The sequence below is a fragment of the Gorilla gorilla genome, chromosome 9 (assembly GCF_029281585.2).
Source record: "Gorilla gorilla gorilla isolate KB3781 chromosome 9, NHGRI_mGorGor1-v2.1_pri, whole genome shotgun sequence".
NCBI classification, from domain to species: Eukaryota; Metazoa; Chordata; class Mammalia; order Primates; family Hominidae; genus Gorilla; species Gorilla gorilla.
Genome location: NC_073233.2, coordinates 32,097,789 through 32,121,512, shown reverse-complemented (window position 1 = coordinate 32,121,512; position 23,724 = coordinate 32,097,789). Strand labels below are relative to the sequence as shown.

At 35.8% G+C, this 23,724-nt stretch overlaps 2 long non-coding RNA genes across 2 annotated transcripts in view; one reads left to right on the top strand and one right to left on the bottom strand.

The window, feature by feature from the left end:
• The window catches only part of LOC134759332 (uncharacterized), a 384,303-nt gene that overhangs the window by 318,036 nt on the left and 42,543 nt on the right, over window positions 1-23,724 (top strand). The gene's annotated exons all lie outside the window — the stretch shown is intronic.
• LOC129525348 (uncharacterized) overlaps window positions 13,085-23,724 on the bottom strand; it is a 30,682-nt gene continuing 20,042 nt past the window's right edge. Inside the window, exon 3 of the long non-coding RNA XR_008669591.1 lies at window positions 13,085-13,216. This is a non-coding gene — a long non-coding RNA (uncharacterized lncRNA). The remainder of the gene's footprint in view (window positions 13,217-23,724) is intronic.

The window sequence follows — 23,724 nt, the reverse complement described above, 5'->3', positions numbered from 1 at the left end:
TTGGTAAAGCATCAAATTCAAGTTCTGAATATCTCTGTTAATTTTTTTGTTAATCCCTGTTAATTTGATAATCTGTCTAATATGGTCATTTGGGTGTTATAGTTTCCTACTATTATTGTGTGGAAATCTAAGTCTCTTCAGAGGTCTGTAAGAACTTGCTTTATGAATCTGAATGCTCTTGTGTTGAGTGCATATGTATTTAGGATAGTTATGTCTTCTTGTTGAATTGAACCCTATAGCATTATGTAATTTCCTTTTTTTAAAATGTTTGTTGCTTTAAAGTCTGTTTTGTCTGAAATTAGAATAGCAAACCCTGGTAATTTCTAGTTTCCATTTGCTTGGTAGATTTTTCTCTATCCCTTTATTGTGATCCTATGGGTGTCACTGCATGTGAGACAGACCTCTTGAAGACAGCATTAACTATATCTTGCTTCTTTATCAAGCTTGCCCCTCTGTGCCTTTTAAATGGGGGACGTTTAGCCCATTTATATTCAAAGTTAATATTTATATTGTGGAGTTGATCATGTTATTGTGTTGTTAGCTATTATTTATGCAAACTTGTTTGTGCGGTTGCTTTGTAGTGTCAGTGGTCTATGTACTTAAGTGTGTTTTTGTAGTGGCTGGTAACAGTCTTTTCTTTCCATATGTAGTGCTCCTTTTAGGACCTCTTGTTAGGCAAGTATGGTGGTAAAAAATTCCCTTGGCACTTGCTTCTCTAAAACGGATTCTGTTTCTCATTCACTTACAAAGCTTAGTTTGGCTGGATACAAAATTCTTGGTTGGAATGTCTTCCTTTCAGAAAGCTGAATATAGGCCCCCATCTCCTCTGGCTTGTAGAGTTTCTGCTGAAAGGTCTGCTGTTAGCCTGATGGGGTCCTCTTTGTAGGTGACCTGTCCTTTCTTTCTAGTTTCCTTTAACATTTTTTTCTTACATTTGACCTTGGGGAATCTGATGATTATGTGTCTCGGGGATGGTCTTTTGTAGTATCTTGTATGAGTTCTCCGAATTTCCTGGATTTGAATTTTGTCCTCTCTAGTGAGGTTGAGGAAGATTTTGTGGGTGATAACCTGAAATATGTTTTCCAAGTTGATTGCTTTTTCCCTAGCTCTTTCAGGGATGCCAATGAGTCATAGATTTGGTTTCTTTATATAATCCTATATTTCTTAGAGGTCTTGTTTATTCATCTTTTATTCTTTTCTCTTTACTTTTGATTGAATGAGTTATTTCAAAGAACCAGTCCTTAAGCTCTGATATTCTTTCATCTTGGTCTATTATGCTGTTAATACTTGCAATTGCATTATGAAACACTTATAGTGCATTTTTCAGCTCCATCAGGTTTCATTCTTCTTATAATGACCATTTTGTGTATCAGCTCCTGTATCATTTTATTGTAATCTTTATATTTCTTGGATTGGGTTTTGACTTTCTCCTGAATCTCAATGATCTTCCTTCCTGTCCATATTCTGAAATCTATTTCTGTAATATTAGCCATTTCGGCCAAGTTAAGATCCCTTACTGGGGAATTAATGTAGTCATTTGGAGGAAAAAAGACACTCTGGCTTTTTTGAGTTGCCAGAGTTCTCATGTTGTTTCTTTGTTATCTGTGTGGGTTGATGTTCCTTTAACTGCAGTGTAATTTGAGTACAGTCAGTAGACTTTTTTTTCTGGATATTTTCAGAGGGCTAAGGCTTTAGGTAGGGTCTTTATTTGTAGTTAAATTATTGTCCTTAGTTCCCCAGGGGGTATATTAACAAAGTATTTTTGCTGTTGATGTTACACTGTTATGCAGTAGATGGTGCTTAAATATAATGGCCGGTAGGTAGACTCTTCTTCAGCCACATGCTCATCTGTATTTTGCTCACGATTGCAGTCATGCACCCCCTCAGTGGTCTGAAAGTGTGTGCTCCTCTTCCACTTGAGTGTTGGTTGCAGATCTCACCTTGGCTGTCCTGAGCTGTATACCACTGGTCTGAGGCGAGCTCAAGCTTTATGTTCTCTCCCCAGCTTGGAGGCAGCAGGGAATGGGATCTTGATGATGGTTGTGAGAGAGATTTTTTCAGTTGTCTCTTGAGGGTTCCCTAAGAGAGATGTAGAACCACTATCAATCAGTGTGATCAGCCTGGGGTGGGGCAGTTGTGCTGTGGGCCCAAGTTAGGGGATCTTGCCCCTAAGTAGGGAGGTCAGGGAGGTCAAGTAGGGAGGTCATCAGGGAGACAGACTGGCCTCTCCTTCTTAGGGGAACTGCAGCTTGCTGGAGGTGTGGTTAAATCACTCAAGGGGCTTTGCTCCTTCTCCAGTCTGAGGACAACAAGGATAGTACTACTATACTCTATACTATCCAGTGGCAGTGGATAGACGTATTTTCAGTTGTCTCTGGGAGCTCTACCTCAGAGAAACGTGAAGCCAGTGTTACCAGGAATGTTCAGCCAGGGGCTGGATGACTGAGCTGCTGGCTCTAGCTGAGGGCTCTACCTGCTGAAGACAGTGGGATGAGAGGTGGGGTGTTGAGTGCTCCCAGGGAGGAGACACTAGGCTCCTCTCCCTGTGGTGGCTGTGATGTGCTGGAGGCACAAATGAAGCCCTCAGGTTCTTTGTTTCTTCATCAGACCAAAGCCTACAGGGGCAAAACCCCTGCCATTGCAGTATTAGAGGGCCTGTCAGTTGCCTCTGGAAGCCCCTCCCAAGGGAAACACAGAGCCACTACCTGTGGGTATGCTCAGCTTGGGGTGGGGTGGCTCTTGTGCTGTCTTGATCTTGGGGGCCCTGCCTGGTGATGAGTGGGGTATAGGAGCTCACAGGGAAGGGAGACTGGGCTTCTTTTTGTATAATGGCTGCTGTGTGCTGGAGGTGCTAGAGTAATGACCAGGCCTTTTGTTCCTTCCCCAGGCTGAGGCTGGTCAGGGAAGTAGCCCTGCAGTTGCAAAGGCAGAGGGGCTGTGGTTTGTCTCTGAAGTTCCTTCTAACAGAAATTCAGAACTGCCTCTGACTGAGGTGTTCAGGCAGGGGCAGGGTAGTTGTGCTGGAGTCTCAGGCCAGGATGACCCACCCAGTAAGAAGTGAACCCACATGGGAAATAGTCTTACCACGTTTTCATGGGGGTGGCTACACTGTGCTGGGGGTCCGCACCAGTCTCTAGTCACTGAGCACCTTCCAGAGCCGGGGAGTAACAACTTTGAGGGCTGTGAGGCAGCAGAAATGGTGTTCTGCCTGCTCTGTCTGGGAGATCTGTCCCAAGAAAATGCTGAAAATTATTTTAAATGTACCCATATTCCTTAGTGTAACACCAGAAAAAAGTCATTTATCTGTATGTAAATAATTTCCTTTTTATATGAATGTTGAATATTTTTACTTAACTACCTCCTAATAAAATAAATTTAGGTTAAGATGTTTAAGTCATTATTTAAAATTTTACTAGTAAGAGTTGAAGGTGATCATCTTTAATAAATTATACCATAACATTTCTCAGTAGTCTATCATCAAAATAAGTTGAGATTGTTAATAAATTATAATTGGACATCACAGTTATGATAAACAATAAACTAATGTGTGTTTTTAACACAAAGTATTCATAGTGGAAATTCAATGTGTTTATTGCACACGTTATATGTTGTTTACTTTACTGAAATAAATGATGATATGGATATTCCTCACAAAGCAACTGTTTTGTGCCAAACAATTTATATATATATCCTAATATATATATATTTTATTATATATATAAAATAGGATTATTATTTATTATATATATAATAGGATTATATATAATCCTAATAATAACCTTATGAAGTAGGCATTATTACACTCAACTTACAGAAGAGGAACCCCAGAAAAATATGTATAATGTTGCTGCCTTTTGTAGGCAGCAGATTAAATATATATTTACCAATACCAAAAGAGATAATTAAGACCAATGTAAAATGAAGTCACTGAAACAATGAGAAACTAAGCCCCCATATAAAATTAGAATACATGCAAATATATATTATAAAACCATATGTAATGATGCTATATATGTATATAAACATATGTGTGCATATAACGTTATATGTAGGCACGTATACATATGCAATAATCGTAATGTAAGCATGTGTGCATATGCGTGTGCATGTGTAAGTATAGAGAAAGATCTCATATTTTAAATATAAGGTTTAGTAAGTTTTCATATTAATATCTAGTGCTTCCCCTCCAGGTAAAAACTAAGACCATTGTGCAGATATCACAAAGGAAAATAGCACAGACCTGATGTCACCAGCATCTTTTTTTTTTTTCTAATTCATCACAATTTTATGTTCCCACTAATCTTCAAATTCTCACATCATTTTACATTGAAATGGCACTGCAGCATCTGCATTAATTAAAAGAAATCTGTCTCTCAGCATATAGTAGATCAATCCAGATCTTCACTGGGTGTATTGACTTGTCTAGTGTGGTCCTTACTAGCTACTGTGCACATTCGATAAATCATAAGATGAGGAGAGTCTGCTCTTCTTTAAGAATGCGTGTCACAGCTATCTGGACCACCTCCTCTGTGGCTCAGCAGCTTGGAGAGATAATAGAGGCTGTCTTTTAGCAGGAGGATCATATCTAAACAGAATTATCTCTACAAAATGATTTTATTCTCTGAAGAAGTTATTGCCACTATTATTTCATGTGTGATTAAATCAGGTCTCCCATGCTTCTCACTGCAAACGCCCAGGGTTTTGTTGTGTAATTATCAATTCTCTACTTCTACATGAAATAAAATTGTAAATAATAATACTAATTACGCTCATTGTATTATCTGCAATGTGCTTTAAGCAACTTCAGTATAAGTAGTGTACAATGCCTGCATGTCTTAGTTCTTTCCTCTATCTAGGGAAGTTAATTTTGGAACCTTGCCAATCAACAATATACTCTCCAGGGATATTGTTCTACAAGTGCTTTAATGTGGTTATATAATTTTCACTAGACTGTGCTAATTACAAGAAGTGATGATAGATATTTTTTCATTGATGAAATAAATGATATTAACATTTGTGGATTTGTTAGAAATATTGTACTCTGTACTCTGACATTATTAAGAATGTAAAAATCTAGTTAGTTTTAGCAGCCAGTTTCCCCCTTGGTGTTCTTAGTCTAGAAGTCAGATGTGGTTCTTTTGTCCCACCACCTACTAGAGCTGTGCAGTCCAATTTGATAGAAGCTAGCCACATGAAGCAATTTAAATGTAAATTCACTAAGATTAACTACATACAATTTAATATCTATCACACTAGCTACATTTCAAGTACTGAAAGGCCACATGTACCTAGTGGCTACAGTGTTGGATAGACAAGATATACCATAATATATTTTGATCACCTCAGGATGTTCTATGCACAGCAATGCACTGGAGAATTGATATTACCTAATTTGACCATAAAATTAGCTGAGATGTCTGTTATAAATTGTTGCATCTGCCTCCAGACTACTTTCACACAAAGTTTTTGGTGGAGTTCTCATGAGTTTAAGATCTAAAATTTCATCAAATTTAAACAACAAGGCCATATAGTTATTGTGTATGAGTGCATATGTGTGTGTGTATATGTATGTGTGTTTGTGTCTTCTTGCTATTGAAAGTTTTTAGGCAAGATCTAAGTTGAAACTTTATTCCATTTAAACATGTTACCTTACATGGGGATAGTGTCTAAGAATCCTCAAACCATAATTCTATAAAACCAATGAAATCTATTAGCTATCTATTGCTTCCTAGAAAATTATTCCAAAGCTCCGTAGCTTAATACAAGTGTTTTTTTTTTTTTATCTCATTGTTTCTATAGTTGAAGAATTCAGGTGTGACATCTGAATTTGAATCACAGTGTCTCCCAAGTTTACAATCAAGGTGTTGATTGAAATCATCTCAAGGCTTGATGAGTGGAGGATCCACTTCCAGGCTTACTCAGTTGGGTCTTGTGAGGTCTCAGGCCTGGTTGTTGGAAGGACACATCAGTTTCTTGCCACATGGGCCTCTGCATAGGGAGTCTCACAGTGACATATCTAGATCCATGAAGGTGAGAGGAAGAGAATGAGAAAGAACAGGAAAGGACAAGCAAGAGAAAATCATAGTCCTTTTTAACATAATCTCAAAAGAGATATTTCATCATTGTTATAGAATTTTATTTGTTACAAATGAGTCACTAGGCACAACCCACACTCAGGAGAAGAGGATTACACAAGGACGTGGATATCAAAAGGTGAGGTCGCTAAAAACCATTTTAGAGGCTGTCTGCCCCATCTCCAAAAATAACACATGGTAGTGAGGTTCAAATTGGCTCATGTCAGTTTACAACAAATAGAAATAATAGACGGCATCCATAGAAGGATTACTAGGAGATGGACACTGAACTGAGCACTTTATTTGCATTGTCACATTTAATCCTTGAAAAAGATTATGAAGGAGGTAATATTCTCATTCTTCTGAAAAGAAAAATAAGATGTAAAAATATACATATGCACACAAAAACATAAAATTGCAACTATTATACAAACATAAAATTATGATTTTGCATAGCATTATAAAAGGCTTTTCTTCAGGATTTTAAAAATATTTATAGTAACTATAATTTAACAGATATGTAGTGACATTTGTATTAATGCATATATTTCAGTGTTATGTAATTCAATTTTTCATAATTTTAAATTATATACTAGTGAACATTTCTGCACATAAAGTTTTCTGCTTCTGTTTTGCTATAATTGTTGGATAAATCCCTTGGTGACAAATTTTGAAGTAATTAGAAATATTGGTACATATTGCCTTGTTTTTTCAAAAAGCCTATACCACCTTACAACGCAAAAAGTATAGGCATGCTCCAATTTTACTGTGTTTTGGTAGCAATGGCTTCAACAATTGTAATTTTTAATAATGTGTTAGTGTAAAAACCAGCTCCTTGATATACCTTTATATGCATAATTTGATCTCAAATATACATTTATACACATTATTGTCACTTAACAAAGGTGAGTATTTTCACTTTTGTGTATTTACTACCTGCCTTTCTTATGTCAACTGATCATTTTGCATTCATGTAATTTTTCATATTTTAGCAACAAATGTGGGAGGTTACATTTTGTCATTTTCTCTAAATTTGTTAATCATGACCTGCTTGTAAGAATTTTAAAAAACCGAAAGAGTTCACATGGTATTTCTATTTGCAACATTGTTACATCCATTTGAGTTAATGACACATAATAACACAATGTCAAATACGTAAAAGATCTCTGGGAATGGTGGAATAAAAACTCCCAAAGCACTTTCCATGTTCCCATGATTCTAGAAACTCTTTTCATAAAGCTGCTTTATTGACAAAGCTTAAAATATTTAAATGGCAGAATAGAATTGAAAGGATAAAGTTTAAAAACTAGAATTTAAAAGGCAAAGGCAAAGAACAAAGCAGGTTCATTTCCCATCAATACCCGTTTTAAGACAGACTGTAATTCTCCAGAGTATGTATCGCAAATAACATAGACAGTGGATTTAAAATGTAATTGATTGCAATGTTTGCAGGAAAAGATAATCCAGAGATTGCCAAAACAATGGTGAGGCATAAAAGAGAGAGATAAAGATTTTGGCAAAAGAAGGATTGAAAGAGATTTTGATTTGTTAAATAAATTATAGGCCCTTCATTTACGTTATCCCATTTTCCCTCTAGTTGCAATACTTAGAAATATAAATAAGATACAAGAGTTAGAAACTACCACAAGTTAACTAGCCCACATTATAATATTATTTTGTAATAATTAAACATACTTATTTCTCACTTGTAATACAAAGCAGAAGGTAAGAGCTGAGGGAATACTCTGAATGAGTAGAAAATCTTCTGTAAGTTTTCATTTCCTGCTCTGACTGAGAAAACACATCCTTCACAGTCTGATTCCTCCACTGAGGCTGACTCATTCTCCTTAGCAACATGGAATAGAAATGTCTCAGCTAATTTTGCTATCCATCTAATGTGGCTAGATATAACTATTCTGTCCCTAAATCTGTCAAATCATCAACTTGGATACATTTTTATATCTGGGGAAGATAGAGTCTTAACATGAATAAATGTAAGTTCTGAAATGTTTGGATTGATTTCTGAGGCAGAATGCAGACTGGTGGAATGGGATTTTAATTGTTCTGCTATACACTAAAATTTTACAAGGGACCAAAGTCAGACAGCCAAGAGTTTGAATCATAACTCCATCATCTTCAGTGCTATGGCTGTTAAAGTGCTGTTTTTTTCCCTCAACATATAAAATATTGAGAAAATGCCACTTGAGGGATTGGCAGGATTAAAATCTGCTTTGTAGTGGAAATCTTTAAAGGAGCTAGTCCTAAGAAGAAAAACGATGCTGTCAAATGCAGTGTTTTCCTCCATTTCATTTGTATTTAAAAGATGTTGATGTTGGAAGTTGGTGGCAATAAAGCTAGAGTGAATTCTCAAGTCAGATCTTTATGGCTGAGAGGTCTAATAGTATCTAAAATCTTTTCCTCAGCGTGAGATTCATAGTAATAACAGGAGGAATTTATGCAGACCCCTCCTCTCTCATCAAAGCTGAAAAAACTGAGTACATGGAAGGAGAAGAGACTTGCTGAGGTTCCACAACCAGAGACATTAGAGGGAGGCCCACACTGGGTTATTCTTATTCCCCAGGTGTGCATTTTTATATTTACCATCACTGTTCCTCTGTTTCTTGGATAATTGCATAACCCTTAAATCCACTTACATTATGGAAACACAAATGTCTCAGCAGAGCTATTCAATCCACGTAAAGTATTCTTGGAGCAATGTGTCAGTTGGAGATAGGTAACAAAGTGCAGAAATAAAGATAAAAGCAGGTAGTAAATTTCTCTTCACTGATTAATCTATGAATCTACAACAGAAGAGAAATAAAATTTCTCTTCTTCCCCTATTAAATTTAATAAAAGCCTTTATTCTATTTGACAATTTTAACTTTCTTCTTTTTTTTAAAAAAAAGTACAAACATTTTCTTGTTCAATATGTGCCACTGTATTAAATGGTGAACCTCTAATTAAGTAGTAAAGCCAGTCACAACTTTTACAAGTATTCTTTCATGTTACTGAGGAGAGAAAAGGGTCTGGGAAGACTTAGTTGAACTACAAATTGAGACAATATATTGGAAAAATAATTTTATATATCTAAAATTAAAACATTCATATTCTTTGGCTTCATAATATCCATGGAAAGAAATTTACCTTTCAAATATAGTCTCAATCCAAGTTCTCAACCTTCAATTCTCAGTTGAAATACAAACACACACATATAATCATAATTATCAGGGATTTTTATTGCAAAACTAATCTTTGTGATTAAAATCACAGCATTAATTCATTCTAAAACTTTTCTTTGTAACTATAGCATTTAAAATAAAAAACTGATTGTTGGTGAGGATGTAGAGAAATTGGAAGCTTTTCGTACTTTGCTGGTGAGAATGTAAAATGCTGCAGGTGTTTTAGGAAACAGTCTGGCAAGTCTTCAAATATTAAACGTAAATTTATATATGTCCCAGCAATGCCTAGGTATATGCCCAAGATAAATGAAAACACTCATAAGTATACATGCAAGATAAGTGAAAACATATGCTCATGCAAGCTGTATACCTGGATATTCATAGCAGCATTATTCATAAGATCCAGAAAGTAGAAACAACCCCAAATGCTCATCAGCTAATATATTAATAAATATAACATGGTAATATTATTTGACAATAAAAAAGAAATGAAGTACTGACACATGCTAAACCAAGCTAAGTCATGAAAACAAGATGTGAAGTGAAATAAGCCAGTCCCAAAGACCACATATTGTATGATCCATTTATATAAAATGTCCAGAATACATACATCTATAGAAACAAAAACTACATTATTGTTTGCCCAATTATATATAGATCTTGCAATCTGACTCTTAAGAAACATTTTTTTTAATTATTTTTAAGATTGAGGGAGTGCTACCCTTTTATAGCTGAAATAACTAACTACAAATTACGTAGTCGGTTTGTTCATTTTTTTTATGTTAGATTGCATTATCCAGAAATTTTACAACAAAGTTAATTGTCATAGTAATTGTGGTATATGGGCAAGATAGGGATAAGAACCACACTTCAGAATAATTTAACAGTACTTCAGAGAAGCGATTTGTCTAAGGCCTCACTTCTAGCACAAGTTATGAGTAAAACCTGATCACAAATTCTTTGCCAATACTCAGTCGACTGTTGAATTTATATGGTATAGAAGTTATTCACCCCTTCCATAATATGTAGGGCAATACGACCTTTAAAAGACTTTCTACATCTCAGAATTTACGATCCTGTCATTTCACTTTTTATTACTTGAGGGTCTTATAATGCTGAAAGTGAGGATAGACAGAGGCTGAGAACAACCTTCAAAATAAATGAAAGTTGAAATGTATACCCTTTCTGTAAGATGAAAATTGTCCATACGTGGAAAGCAGGGTATGTAGTTCTAAAATTTTAAACCTGATATGAGAAAGATCCTCCAATCTTTTCTCATTGAATTCTACTTCTCTGGTCCTAAAATAACTATTTCTAAGAAGAATAAATACTCTTAGTATAAAGTCCAAAATTAACTGTTAAAATAAGTGAGAGATTAAATCAACCTACATTTTATTACAAGTATATTAATATTTTATTTGAATAACATGAGAGGATGCAATCTGTGTGTCTAGAGTTCCCGCCCTCAAAATCCTGGCAATAATATTAAAAGCTTGAATGAACTGATAAAGCAAATATGATCTAAGCATATACCTTGGCTTAAATCAGGCCATGGACTCATGCCAGAATTGGCACAGAGTCTAAGGAAAGTAATAGGCTCGAAACAAAGAGATAGATAACCAGATGTCAGGCTTCTGAGAGCAGTGGTGGTGTCTGATACATTTTTATAACCCAAGCAACTTAGCTCAGGCCTGGCACATGGCTAGTACTCTGTATTTAGGGCTTTAAATTCAGGGATCCTGAAAGAGAGTTACGAAGTTCTGTGTCTCAGCAACATCCAAAATGTAGAGGCATAGAACCATTAGAATGAGAAGGAGGAAAATTGAAGAACCTATGATCATCAAAGTACGTACGAGGAAAGTGGCAAACAGAGACAATTTGAAACAGAGAAGTGAGAAATACAAAAATATTCAGAGACAGATACTGGGAGAATATACATTGAAATGCTATTAGTCTCATGGCATAATGGCTTCTTTCTTTTGTTTTTTATTTATTTTTCATTTTTATATTAAATACTTAATTTTTTTACAGCAGCTTTAGATTCATAGTAAAATTGAGAGGAACATTTAGAGATTTCTCTAATACCCCCTGGCCCCACACATGCACATTTTCTCCCATCATCAGCATCCCCAACCAGTGTACAGTCATCCCTCTGTATCTGTGGAAAAGTGGTTCCAAGACCTCCTTTGGAAACCCAAACCCAAAGATGATCAAGTCCCTAATACAAAATGGCATAATATTTGCATATAACCTATGCATATGCTCATGTATACTTTAAATCATCTCTGGATTATTTATAATATCTAATATAATGTGAATCCTACGTAAATTGTCATTATGCTATATTGTTTAGAGAATAATGACAAAGCAAAAAGTCTTCACACGATCAGCACACACATACAATTTAAAATATACATTTTCTATCTATGGTTGGTTGAATTCACAGATGTGGAACCCATGGATACAGAAGGCCAAATATAGTACATTTGTTGCACTTAATGAACCTACATTGACACATAATTTATCCAAATTTCATGGTTTACATTAGTGTTCATTCTTGTTGCTGTATTCTCCATGGGTTTGGACAAATATTTAGTGACATGTAACTGCTATTATGGTATCATATAGAATAGATTCATTGTGTTTAAATATTCTATGCTCTGCTTATTCGTGCTTCTCTCCCCATTAACCCCTGACAAGTGCTAATCTTTTTCCTGTCTCTGCAAATTTGTCTTTTCCAGAATGTCATATAGTTGGAATCATACGGTATGCAGCCTTTTCAGATTGACTTCTTTTCACTTAAATATACGTTTAAGTTTACCTCATGTCTTTTCATGGCTTGATAGTTCTTTTCTTTTTAGTACTAAATAATATTTCCTTGTCTAGATTTACCACACTTTATCTATCTATTCACCTACTGAGAGATATCTTGGTTGTATTCAAGTTTCTGCAATTATGAATGAAGCTGCTGCAATATAAACATCCTTGTTCAGATCTTTGTGTAAACATGTTTTCAACTCCTGGGGGTAACAAGGAGTGTGACTACTGGATCTTTTCTATTTTAATTTCTTCTTGATATTTGTATAATGTGTCTCATGTGAAACATTATATCACTGTGTGCTCCATGATCTAAGCTCTGCCTTCCTCTCTTCCTTTATCTCTTTTGTGAAGTAGCTCCTTGCCAAGACATCCACGCTGACATTCTATTTCTTTCTCAAGTATACAAGAGTCTTCCATCTTAAGCCTTCTACTTACTCTTCCCTTTTTCTGAAAAACTCTTACCTTGGTTTTTTTTTTTTTTTTTGTGGTTGGATCTGCTAAGTTCTTCAAATCAAAGAAATGGGCACGCATGAGGAGATCTCCTTAGCACTCCATCTAAGGAGCCCATTCCATCATCTCCCACCTCCAGCCAGCATCTGTGAAGTTACTAACATATTTTTTTATGGCACCTATCAATGATGATTGTTAGTTTACTTAGTTATTACCTTTATTTCAGTCCCTGAAAGAAACTTCACAAAGCAGGGACTTTGTCTAACTTGTACATTCATATATGTCCACACTAGGATAATATCTAGCTCCTGGTAAATGATCATGAAGTGACTGCTGAATAAAAATGAAGAAATACATATTTGCTGCAATTTTTATATTCTGTTCAAGTAAATTAGAAGAATACCGATGTATTAGGATACAAACATGGACATTAAGGGAGATACCCTAGTGTTTAAGTTGCATCCTCTAGCATGGTTGTCTAAATGTACCAAATTGATTTAATAGTTGTTCAAATAACTATCTACGAAGTAAAATAAGGGCTTCATTAGTGGGACTATGGTGGGAGTGGGTAGGTGAGGATCAGTATTGTTCTTACTCTGGCTGAAGTCAGGTCCAGTTTGGGAATTAGCACTTTTGATTGTTGTGCCTAGAACAGAGCAAAGGATGCATGATGCTGGTGTTCAGAATGAGGAGCTGCGAAACAGAAAAGACAGAGTAAAAAGGTTTGGAAGGTAGAATCTGGATATGCCTTCTAAGGGAAAGTAGCAACAAAATAATAGCCTCCCTTGTCATTGGTAAGCAGCTATTACTTGCTAGGCATCTTGAATAGCTCATGCTAGTCTTGCAGCAGACATTATCTCAATCCTTATAACACTAACCTAAGACAGAAACAACATGATTACCTCTTATAGAGGTTAGATTGGTATAAAATTAATCTATGCAGCAGTTTCCTATTAAGGTTGGCATGGAGCTAGGAATATCTGCTAAGATAAAAATCCAGGATCCTTTATCTACCTTTATTCTGAAGGTTGTGATAGGATTTACTATGATGGCAAAATTATGCTTTCTCCCTTCATTTGTCTCAAATGCATATGAGGCTGTTTAGTTAGTTGTGATGGAAATCATTTAGAAACAACAGAAATCCTCTTTGGTAACTTTTCTAAGACCTCTTTTCCTCTAAGCAAACATTAGCAGAAAACAGCATGCTTTCATTCTCTTGTGATAGAATCTGAATCCACCTAATCCACTAAAAAAAAAATCTCCCTGAAGCACAGTCCACAAGAGAGGAAAAAAGGTGAATCAACAATGCAGAAGAAAAAATAAAACTGTTTTTTTCTTCTAAAAATTCCCCCCTCTCTATTTAGCCATCCAGTTGATTACCCATTTATACTCAGACTCATTCTTAGCTTGGGATAGAGTTCACCATTAAAATTGAGAAATGTAATCAACATGGACCTGGCATAGATACATTGTCAAAGTCACTAAAATGCCTACAAAAGTTACATAGAACCAAACTTACCCTTCTGTCCACATTTTCTATTAATTCACCTCTTTTAAAATCTGTTCCAGAAACAGCATCTTCTTTGCTGTTTTATAAATATACTAGATATGCTTTGTTTTTATGCCTTTACTCGGATTCCCCACCCCCACCCCTTGGCAAAGAATGTTCTTGCTCAGATACCCACATGACTCACCCTCTGCTGTTCTTCATGTCTGAGCTCCACTTTAAGCTTCTAAAAGAGGCCCTTCTCTGACTATCCCTTTAAAGTTACAACTCATTCCAACTTGTTCTACTTTTCTTTTTCCATAACGTTTATTAACTCTACTATACACTATAGTTTATTTATCATGTTTATTGTTTCCTGTGTGTCTCCGCCCCCTCCTGCTAGAATATAAGCTCAATTAATACTGGGATCTTTATCTTCTTTGTTCCTTGATGTATCTCAGCTCCTAAAACAGTGAGAAGTTCACAGTAAAGGCTCTCAGTTGCATGATGGAATAGTGAATAGCTTTCCTTTGGGCTAAAGAGCAAGTACTGCCTAATCAGATAATAATTATGACATCTTAAAAAGTCCTTCAGAAAAAGATGTGAGAGATACAAAGAAAAATCCCCAGCAGTGGTCTCTAAGATCAAGACGTAATTTTTCCCCTGAAAAATTGCAGTGCCTTATGGGCTGAAAAAACAGACTGTCATCCCACTGAAGAAATGAGTTCTTTCAATACAGGCACAAAATCGAAAGGAAAATATATGAGCAATTTAATCTGAGCCTCCTTAGAGTTTTTTTCTCCTAGAGACTGCTTATTTTAAGAGAAAGAAAATTAGAACACAAAATATGAATTTTTCATGTATTGATATCATGGTAAAGTTCAGTGTTGGTTTCAGTACTGACTCTCAAACACACACACACACACACACACACACACACACACACACACCACTCTCTCTACACTCAGGATTTCATTGGTAATGACTTAATTAACAAACTGGTAATCTTATCACACCATTATATTTATACATATGACCTATTAGATAGCATAAATTCATTAGATGTATAAACACAGTAAAATCCCTTTCTACAGTCACAAATTATTAATTATTGTGACTAGGGCTGAGATAATGGAAATGTTAATGTTCTGACTATCTTGGTCTGAGACAAAGAAAAAGTTATAACTACCCTGATGCCTGCAATAGTAACCTTGACACAATGCGAATTTCAAGTTTGCTTTTCCTGTCTACTTCTGCGACGTGTATACTAGATTTTATTTATTTATTTATTTATTCAGATGGCACAATGTGCTCACATATTCTGACATCTCCAGCTCAGTAGTCATGAAACAATCTGTTTTGCCAAGGAAAATAAATGCAAAGTGTGTGTCAGCACTTCTTTTCGTTGTATATATGTAAGTATATGTGCCTGTGCTTTCTTCCTCTCTCCCTCCATCCTCCCTCTTTTCCTTCCTTCCTTCATGTTTTCCCCTTCCCTTCCTCTCTCTCTCATTATAGAATAACTTGTAGTTTCACTGAGACTTCTTTTCATAGTGACCAGATTCCTGATCCAATTTATTGTCCAATCACTTATACCCTCCCTGTAACAAACACATATAATAATTTATTTCCTGACTTAAAGGATGCTAAAAAGTAGCTTAAGACATGTAGCACAAATGTATGAATAATTAAATAATAGCAGAAAGGTCCAGAGTGTGGTGGATGTGATATAGGTAGAGTTAAGCATTGTGGTATAATGATGATGATGATGAATATAGTAACCGGAGAGTATTTAAAATGTACTATACACAGTCCTATGTCCTTTACATGTAAGTCTCTTAACAGCTTTATGAGAAATATGTTGAAACAATTCTCATTGTTCATGTGAGGAAACTGATAACATAGATGTTAATCAGCTTGCCAAGTTTACATAGTTGGAGACAGATAAAGCCAAGGTTTCAGTCCAGATCTATCTGCCTCAAGAGTCAAAGCAAGCTTTAAATTGCATTACTTTGGATGAGGAGTAAAATAATCAGGAGTAGCTCCCTGTAAAGCTAGAAATTGAGTGGCCCTGAAAGCCATTAAAATTTAGCTTGGTAGAAAGGACAGGAAAGAAAAATAGAAGCCCCAGGTTAAAGATAGTAAAGTCAATTTATCACCTCTATAACATAACATCATCCTACAGCTTTCCCTTGGCCAATGATTTTAGAGACCAGCACAGGAAGTCATTTGAAAGTTACTATAAATAAATATTTCTGCTTCAATATTTATTTTTGCTCACCATGAATTGGATGAGGAAGAATTTGTCAGAAATTAGGTTTATCAGTATGATCCAATATTACAGAAGTCCCAGGGTTACTGAAAAAGATTTGAGGAGAAGGGTTGATTCCTTTCTCTCAGTCTCATTGTATAAAAATAAAAAAGAAAAATTAACTCACCCTATCTAGCCAAGTGTATGAAATCCTATTTCAGTGCCTGAAGAATTCATCATTTGTCAGACCAGCTGCATTTCTGTACTGTTTATAATCTAAACCAATGCAAACAAAATTTTTAGTGGAAAAAACTGAAGAAGCAACTCAGATTAATGAACAATGTTGTAATAGGCAAAATGTAATAAGTTTAGAATATGAGTTATAAAGAGCTTAAGGAAGATGAGACATGATAAAGTTTTAAGAGGCAGACACTGGCATTTAATGAGTCACAGGTTTGTTTGCATTAGTGATGGTAACAAGGCTATGAACCTTCAGGAGGAAAATCAGCAACCATCGCCTACTACCAAGCTACATTCACTAGTGCAGACTACTCACTTTTGTCTCTACCACAAAAAGAAAAGTCCATTTCAAGTTGGCTATTTTGCATTAACAAAGAAGGGGATTTTATTTAGATATATTATCATAAGTTGTGGCAAACTCTGCATACTATTTGTTTTTAAGAGGAAAAAAGTTTTCCTTGGACTAAGTAGCTGGCACAATCAACCTGGAGATAAAATAACATGAAACTTTATGCTTTGCCCTATGGTTAGTTATGAGCATACTGCACTACCACATCCCATCACAAACACACACACCTGTTAAATTCCTTGAAGTTAGTTAATATCTTAATAGCATTTATAGTAGTAGCCCCAGTAGCCAGAAACACTGGTGCATACGTTGTATGTGCTCAACATGAAAGAAATTAAAATATTTTCTTCTGAGAAATACAGATTTCACACAAATATTGTGAGTGCTATTTTGATAGATTAAAAATGATCTTAACTTCTAACACACAGGAGACAAACTGTGAGAGGAAGAATAGCCTTTATTCTTCTTAGCCAAGTGGTCTTGCTTTCCAGAGCTGTATAATGTCCCTAAGTTATCATGAAAATATTTTTGAACGGTAACACTGTCTTCTTAGCTTTTATGCATCAGATCCCACCTTGTTTACGCACTTAAATATTTGCACCCATTGTTGTCTTTAACAATAAAGGCTTTATCTGAATTCACCTAAATGTCATGCAATTCAATGGTTTTCCATACAAAAATGGGTAAATGAGAACACTTGGATTCCATAGCAGCACTGGGTGACTCTGACTTTCGCTTAATGATTCAATTAGAAGGTAAATGAAGGATGCAATAATACAAAGCACCATGATTCAGCTATGATGATCACAGAACATCTTCTAAATGCTAATGTCCTTCCTTTGTGAAATCTCAAGAAGTCTTTTTGAAGTACTTTGTCTTTACAATAATTTTCAGTTTATATTGTTCTGTGGTTATTTCACGCATTGTCTCTTAAACACACTGAGGATACAAGCAAATAACATAATAGATGAAAAAACACAGGTAACAGAAAAATGTGTGTAGATGGCAGAAAAATGTGCTAGAGTAACAGTTAATTTTGGGTGTCCACTTGACTGGATTAAGGGCTACCTAGATATCTGGTAAAGCATTATTTCTAGGTGTGGCTGTGAAGGTGTTTCCAGAGGAGATGGGCATGTGAGTTGGTGGAATGAATGGGGAAGATCCACCCTTAGTGTGGGTCCGCATTATCCAATTGTCTGGGGACCTAGATCCAATAAAAAGACTGAGGAAAGACTAATATCTCTCTCTCTCTCTCTCTCTCTCTCTCTCTCTCTCTCCACCCCCAACACACACACACACACACAAAACAAACAATTAAAAACCAAAAAACTAGGTCAGCCTTCTTCTATTGTCCTTGGACATTAGAATTCCAGGCTCTCCAGCCTCTGGACTTGCACCTACCCTCCCCAACTCCCTGTCCCAGGTTCTCAGGTCTTTGGCCTACTAATTTCTAGCATAGCCCTGAACATTTTATGGTACACTGGAAATTCTATAATTGAGGAGTTCCTCCACTACCTTGTATTGTCTTGGTTGATATAATAGTGATTGTAGTTAAATATTTACTGCATAGTTATATGGGCCTTGAAATCCCAATATGACTTCATGCTATAAGGATATTGTATGGTTGAAAGAAATTCTAGAGATAAACAACACCAAGGATAATAACTAAGTAGCAATACAGATTCTTGAATTGATTTTTTGAGCTACTTGGAGAATTGTGTTGAAAACCCTCTGAAGCACTCTCAGACTTAGAAGGATAGGCTGTTGGTAGATGTTAGTGATATCTCCCATGGTCATAGAAGAGGATATTTGTGACCTAGGTACCAGATATTTGATGTCACATCCTTTAATTTTTAAAAACAAATTTTTATTAACATAAAATTTGCATAATACAAACTTCATTATTTTAACTATTAGAAAGTGTACAATTAATTGGCTTATAGGATATTTGCAATGCTGTATAATCATCACCACTGTCTAATTATAGGACATTTCCACCATTCCAAAAGGAACTCCTTGCCTTGTAATTTCTCCCTTATCCCCATCTCCTGGCAACCCCTAATCTACTTTCTTTTTCTATGGGTTTGCCTATTCTGGATGTTTTATACAAATAACACTATAATATATTGTCTTTCATGTCTGGCTTTTTTAACTTACCATAATTTTTTATAATGTAACATGTTCAGGACTTAATTTCTTCTTTTAACTGAATAATATTTCATTGCATGGACACATCATTTTTATTTATTTATTCATTAGTTACTGGATTCAGTTACATACTAGGCAATTGAAGCTTTCTTTTTTTATTATCATTATACTTTAAGTTTTGGTATACATATGCAGAACGTGCAGGTTTGTTACATAGGTATACATATGCCATGGTGATTTGCTGCACCCATCAACTCATCACCTACATTAGGTATTTCTCCTAATGCTATCCCTCCCCTATCCCCTCACCCCCAGACAGGCCCCGCTGTGTGATGTTACCCTCCTTGTGTCCATGTGTTCTCATTGTTCAACTCCCACTTATGAGTGAGAACATGCGGTGTTTGGTTTTCTGTTCCTGTGTTAGTTTGCTGAGAATGATGGTTTCCAGCTTCATACGTGGCTCTGCAAAGGACATGAAGTTATTCTTTTTTGTGGCTGCATAGTATTCTGTGGTGTATATGTGCCATGTTTTCTTTATCCAGTCTATCATTGATGGGCATTTGGGTTGGTTCCAAGTCTTTGCTATTGTGAAGAGTGCCGCAGTAAACATATGTGTGCGTGTGTCTTTGTAGTAGAATGATTTATAATCCTTTGGGTACATACCTAGTAATGGGATTATTGGGTCAAATGGTATTTCTGGTTCTAAATCCTTGAGGAATTGCCACACTGTCTTCCACAATGGTTGAACTAATTTACTCTCCCACCAACAGTGTAAAAGCGTTCTTATTTCTCCACATCCTCTCCAGCATCTGTTGTTTCCTGGCTTCTTCATGATTGCCATTCTACCTGGTGTGAGATGGTATCTCATTATGGTTTTGGTGTGAATTTCTCTAATGACGAGTGATGATGAGTTTTTGCTTCATATGTTTGTTAGCCACATAAATGTCTTCTTTTGAGAAGTGTCTGTTCATATCCTTCACCTACTTTTGGATGGGGTTGTTTGTTTTTTTCTGGTAAATTTGTTTAAGTTCCTTGTGGATTCTGGATATTAGCCCTTTGTCAGATGGGTAGATTGAGAAAAAGTTCTCCCATCTGTAGGTTTCCTGTTCACTCTCATGATAGTTTCTTTTGCTGTGCAGAAGCTCTTTAGTTTAATTAGGCCCTATTTGTCAAGTTTGGCTTTTGTTGCCATTGGTTTTGGAGTTTTAGTCATGAAGTCTTTTCCCATGCCTATGTCTTGAATGATATTGGCTAGGTTTTCTTCTAGGGTTTTTATGGTTTTAGGTCTTACATTTAAGTCTTTAATCCATCTCGAGTTAATTTTTGTATAAGGTGTAAGGAAGGGGTCCAGTTTCAGTTTTCTTCATATGGCTAGCCAGTTTTCCCAACACCATTTATTAAATAGGGAATACTTTCCTCATTGCTTGTTTTCATCATGTTTGTCAAAGATCAGATGGTTGTAGATTTGTGGCATTATTCTGAGGTCTCTATTGTTTTCCAATGGTCTATACATCTGTTTTGGTACAATTGCCATGCTGTTTTGGTTACTGTAGCCTTGTTGTATAATTTGAAGTCAGGTAGCATGATGCTTCCAGCTTTGTTATTTTTGCTTAGAATTGTCTTGGTTATATGGGCTCTTTTATGGTTCCATATGAAATTAAGGTAGTTTTTTCTAATTCTGTGAAGAAAGTCATTGGTAGCTTGACGGGGATAGCATTGAATCTATAAATTACTTTTGGCAGAATGGCCATTTTCACAATATTGATTCTTCCTATCCATGAGCATGGAATGTTTTTCCATTTGTTTGTATCCTCTTTTATTTCCTTGAGCAGTGGTTTGTAGTTCTCTTTGAAGAGGTCCTTCACATTCCCTGTAAGTTGTATTCCTAGGTATTTTATTTTCTTTGTAGCAGTTGTGAATCAGATTTCACTCATAATTTGGCTCTCTATTATTGGTTTATAGGAAAGCTTGTGACTTTTGCTCATTGATTCTGTATCCTGAGACTTTACTGAAGTTGCTTATCAGCTTAAGGACATTTTGGGCTGAGACAATGGGGTTTTCTATATATACAATCACTTCATCTGCAAACAGAGACAATTTGACTTCTTCTCTTCCTATTTGAATACCCTTTCTTTCTCTTGCCTGATTGACTTGGCTGGAACTTCCAATACAATGTTGAATAGAAGTGTTGAGAGAGGGCATCCTTGTCTTGTGCCTGTTTTCAATAGGAATGCTTCCAGGTTTTGCACATTCAGTATGATATTGGCTGTGGGTTTGTCATAAATAGCTTCTATTATTTTGAGATATATTCCATCAATAACTAGTTTATTGAGAGTTTTTAGAATGAAAGAATATTGAATTTTATCAAAGGCCTTTTCTGCATCTATTGAGATAATCATGTGCTTTTTGTCATTGGTTCTGTTTATGTGATGGATTATGTTTATTGATTTGCACATGTTGAACCAGCCTTGCATCCCAGTGATGAAGCCTACTTGATCGTGGTGGATAAACTTTTTATGTGCTACTGGATTCGGTTTGCAAGTATTTTATTGAGGATTTTTGCATGGATGTTCATAAAGGATATTGACCTGAAATTTTCTATTTTTGTTGTGTCTCTGCCAGGTTTTTGTATCAGGATGATGCTGGCCTCATAAAATGAGTAAAGGAGGAGTCTCCCTTTTTCTATTATTTGGAATAGTTTCAGAAGGAATGGTACCAGCTCCTCTTTGTACCTCTGGTAGAATTTGGCTGTGAATCTGTCTGGTCCTGGGCTTTTTTTTTTTTATTGGTAGGCCATGAATTACTGCCTCGATTTCAGAACTTGTTATTGGTCTATTCAGGGATTCAACTTCTTCCTGGTTTAGTCTTGGGAGGGTATATGAGTCCAGTAATTTATCCATTTCTTCTAGGTTTTCTAGTTTATTTGCAAAGTGGTATTTGTAGTATTCTCTGATGGTAGTTTGTATTTCTGTGGGTTTATTGGTGATACCCCTTTTATCGTTTTTTTAATTGTGTCAATTTGATTCTTCTCTCTTTTCTTCTTTATTAGTCTGGCTAGCAGTCTATCTATTTTGTTAATCTTTTCAAAAAACCAGCTCCTGTATTCATTGATTTTTTGAAAGTTTTTTTGTGTCTCTATCTCCTTCGATTCTGCTCTGATCTTAGTTATTTCTTGTCTTCTGCTAGCTTTTGAATTTGTTTGCTATTCCTTCTCTAGTTCTTTTAATTTTGATGCTAGTGTGTTGATTTTAGATCTTTCCTGCTTTCTCCTGTGGGGATTTAGTGCTATAAATTTCCCTCTAAACACTGCTTTAGTTGTGTCCCAGAGATTCTGGTATCTTGTGTCTTTGTTCTCATTGGTTTCAAATAACTTATTTATTTCTGCCTTAATTTCATGATTTACCCAGTAGTCATTCAGGAGCACGTTGTTCAGGTTCCATGTAGTTGTGCAGTTTTGAGTGAGTTTCTTAATCCTAAATTCTAATTTGATTGCACTGTGGTCTGAGAGACTGTTTGTTATGATTTGTGTTCTTTTGCATTTGCTGAGGAGTGTTTTACTTCCAATTATGTCGTTAATTTTAGAATAAGTGCGATGTGGTGCTGGGAAGAATGTATATTCTGTTGACTTGTGGTGGAGAGTTCTGTAGATGTCTATTAGGTCCACTTGGTCCAGAGCTGAGTTCAAGTCCCAGACATCCATTTTTCTGTCCCATTGATGGTCTAAAATTGACAGTGGGGTTTTAAAGTCTCCCACTATTATTGTGTGTGAGTCTAAGCCTCTTTGTAAGTCTCTAAGAACTTGCTTTATGAATCTTGGTGCTCTTTTATTGGGTGCACATATATTTAAGATAGTTAGCTCCTTTTGTTACATTGATCTCTTTACCATTATGTAATGTCCTCGTTTGTCTTTTCTGATCTTTTCTTGGTTTAAAGTCTGTTTTATCAGAGAATAGGATTGCAACCTCTGTTGTTTTATTTTTTTCCATTTGCTTGGTAAATCTTCAACCCTTTATGTTGAGCCTATGTGTGTCTTTCCACGTGAGATAGGTCTCCTGAATACAGCATACTGATGGGTCTTGACTCTTTATACAATCTGCCAGTCTGTGTCTTTCAAATGGGGCATTTAGCCCATTTATATTTAAGGATAATGTTGTTATCTGTGAATTTGATCCTGTGATTATGATGCTAGCTGTTTATTTTGCCTGTTAGTTGATGCAGTTTCTTCATAGTGTCGATGGTCTTTACAAGTTGGTATGTTTTTGCAGTGGCTGGTACAAGTTTTTCCTTTCCGTATTTAGTGCTTCCTTCAGGAACTCTTGTAAGGCAGGCCTAGTGGTGACAAAATCTCTCAGCATTTGTTTCTCTGTAAAGGAATTTATTTCTCCTTCAGCTATGAAGCTTAGTTTGGCTGGATATGAAATTCTGGGTAGAAAATTCTTTTATTTAAGAATGTTGAATATTGGCCCCCACTCTTTTCTGGCTTGCAGGATTTCTGCAGAAAGATCCACTGTTAGTCTGATGGGCTTCCCTTTGTGGGTAACCCGACCTTTCTCTCTGGCTGCCCTTAATATTTTTTCCTTCATTTCAACTTCTGATGATTATGAGTCTTGGGGTTGCTCTTCTCAAAGAGTATCTTTGTGGTGTACTCTGTATTTCCTTAATTTGAATGTTGGCCTGTCTTGCTTTGTTGGGAAAGTTCTCCTGGATAATATCCTGAAGAGTGTTTT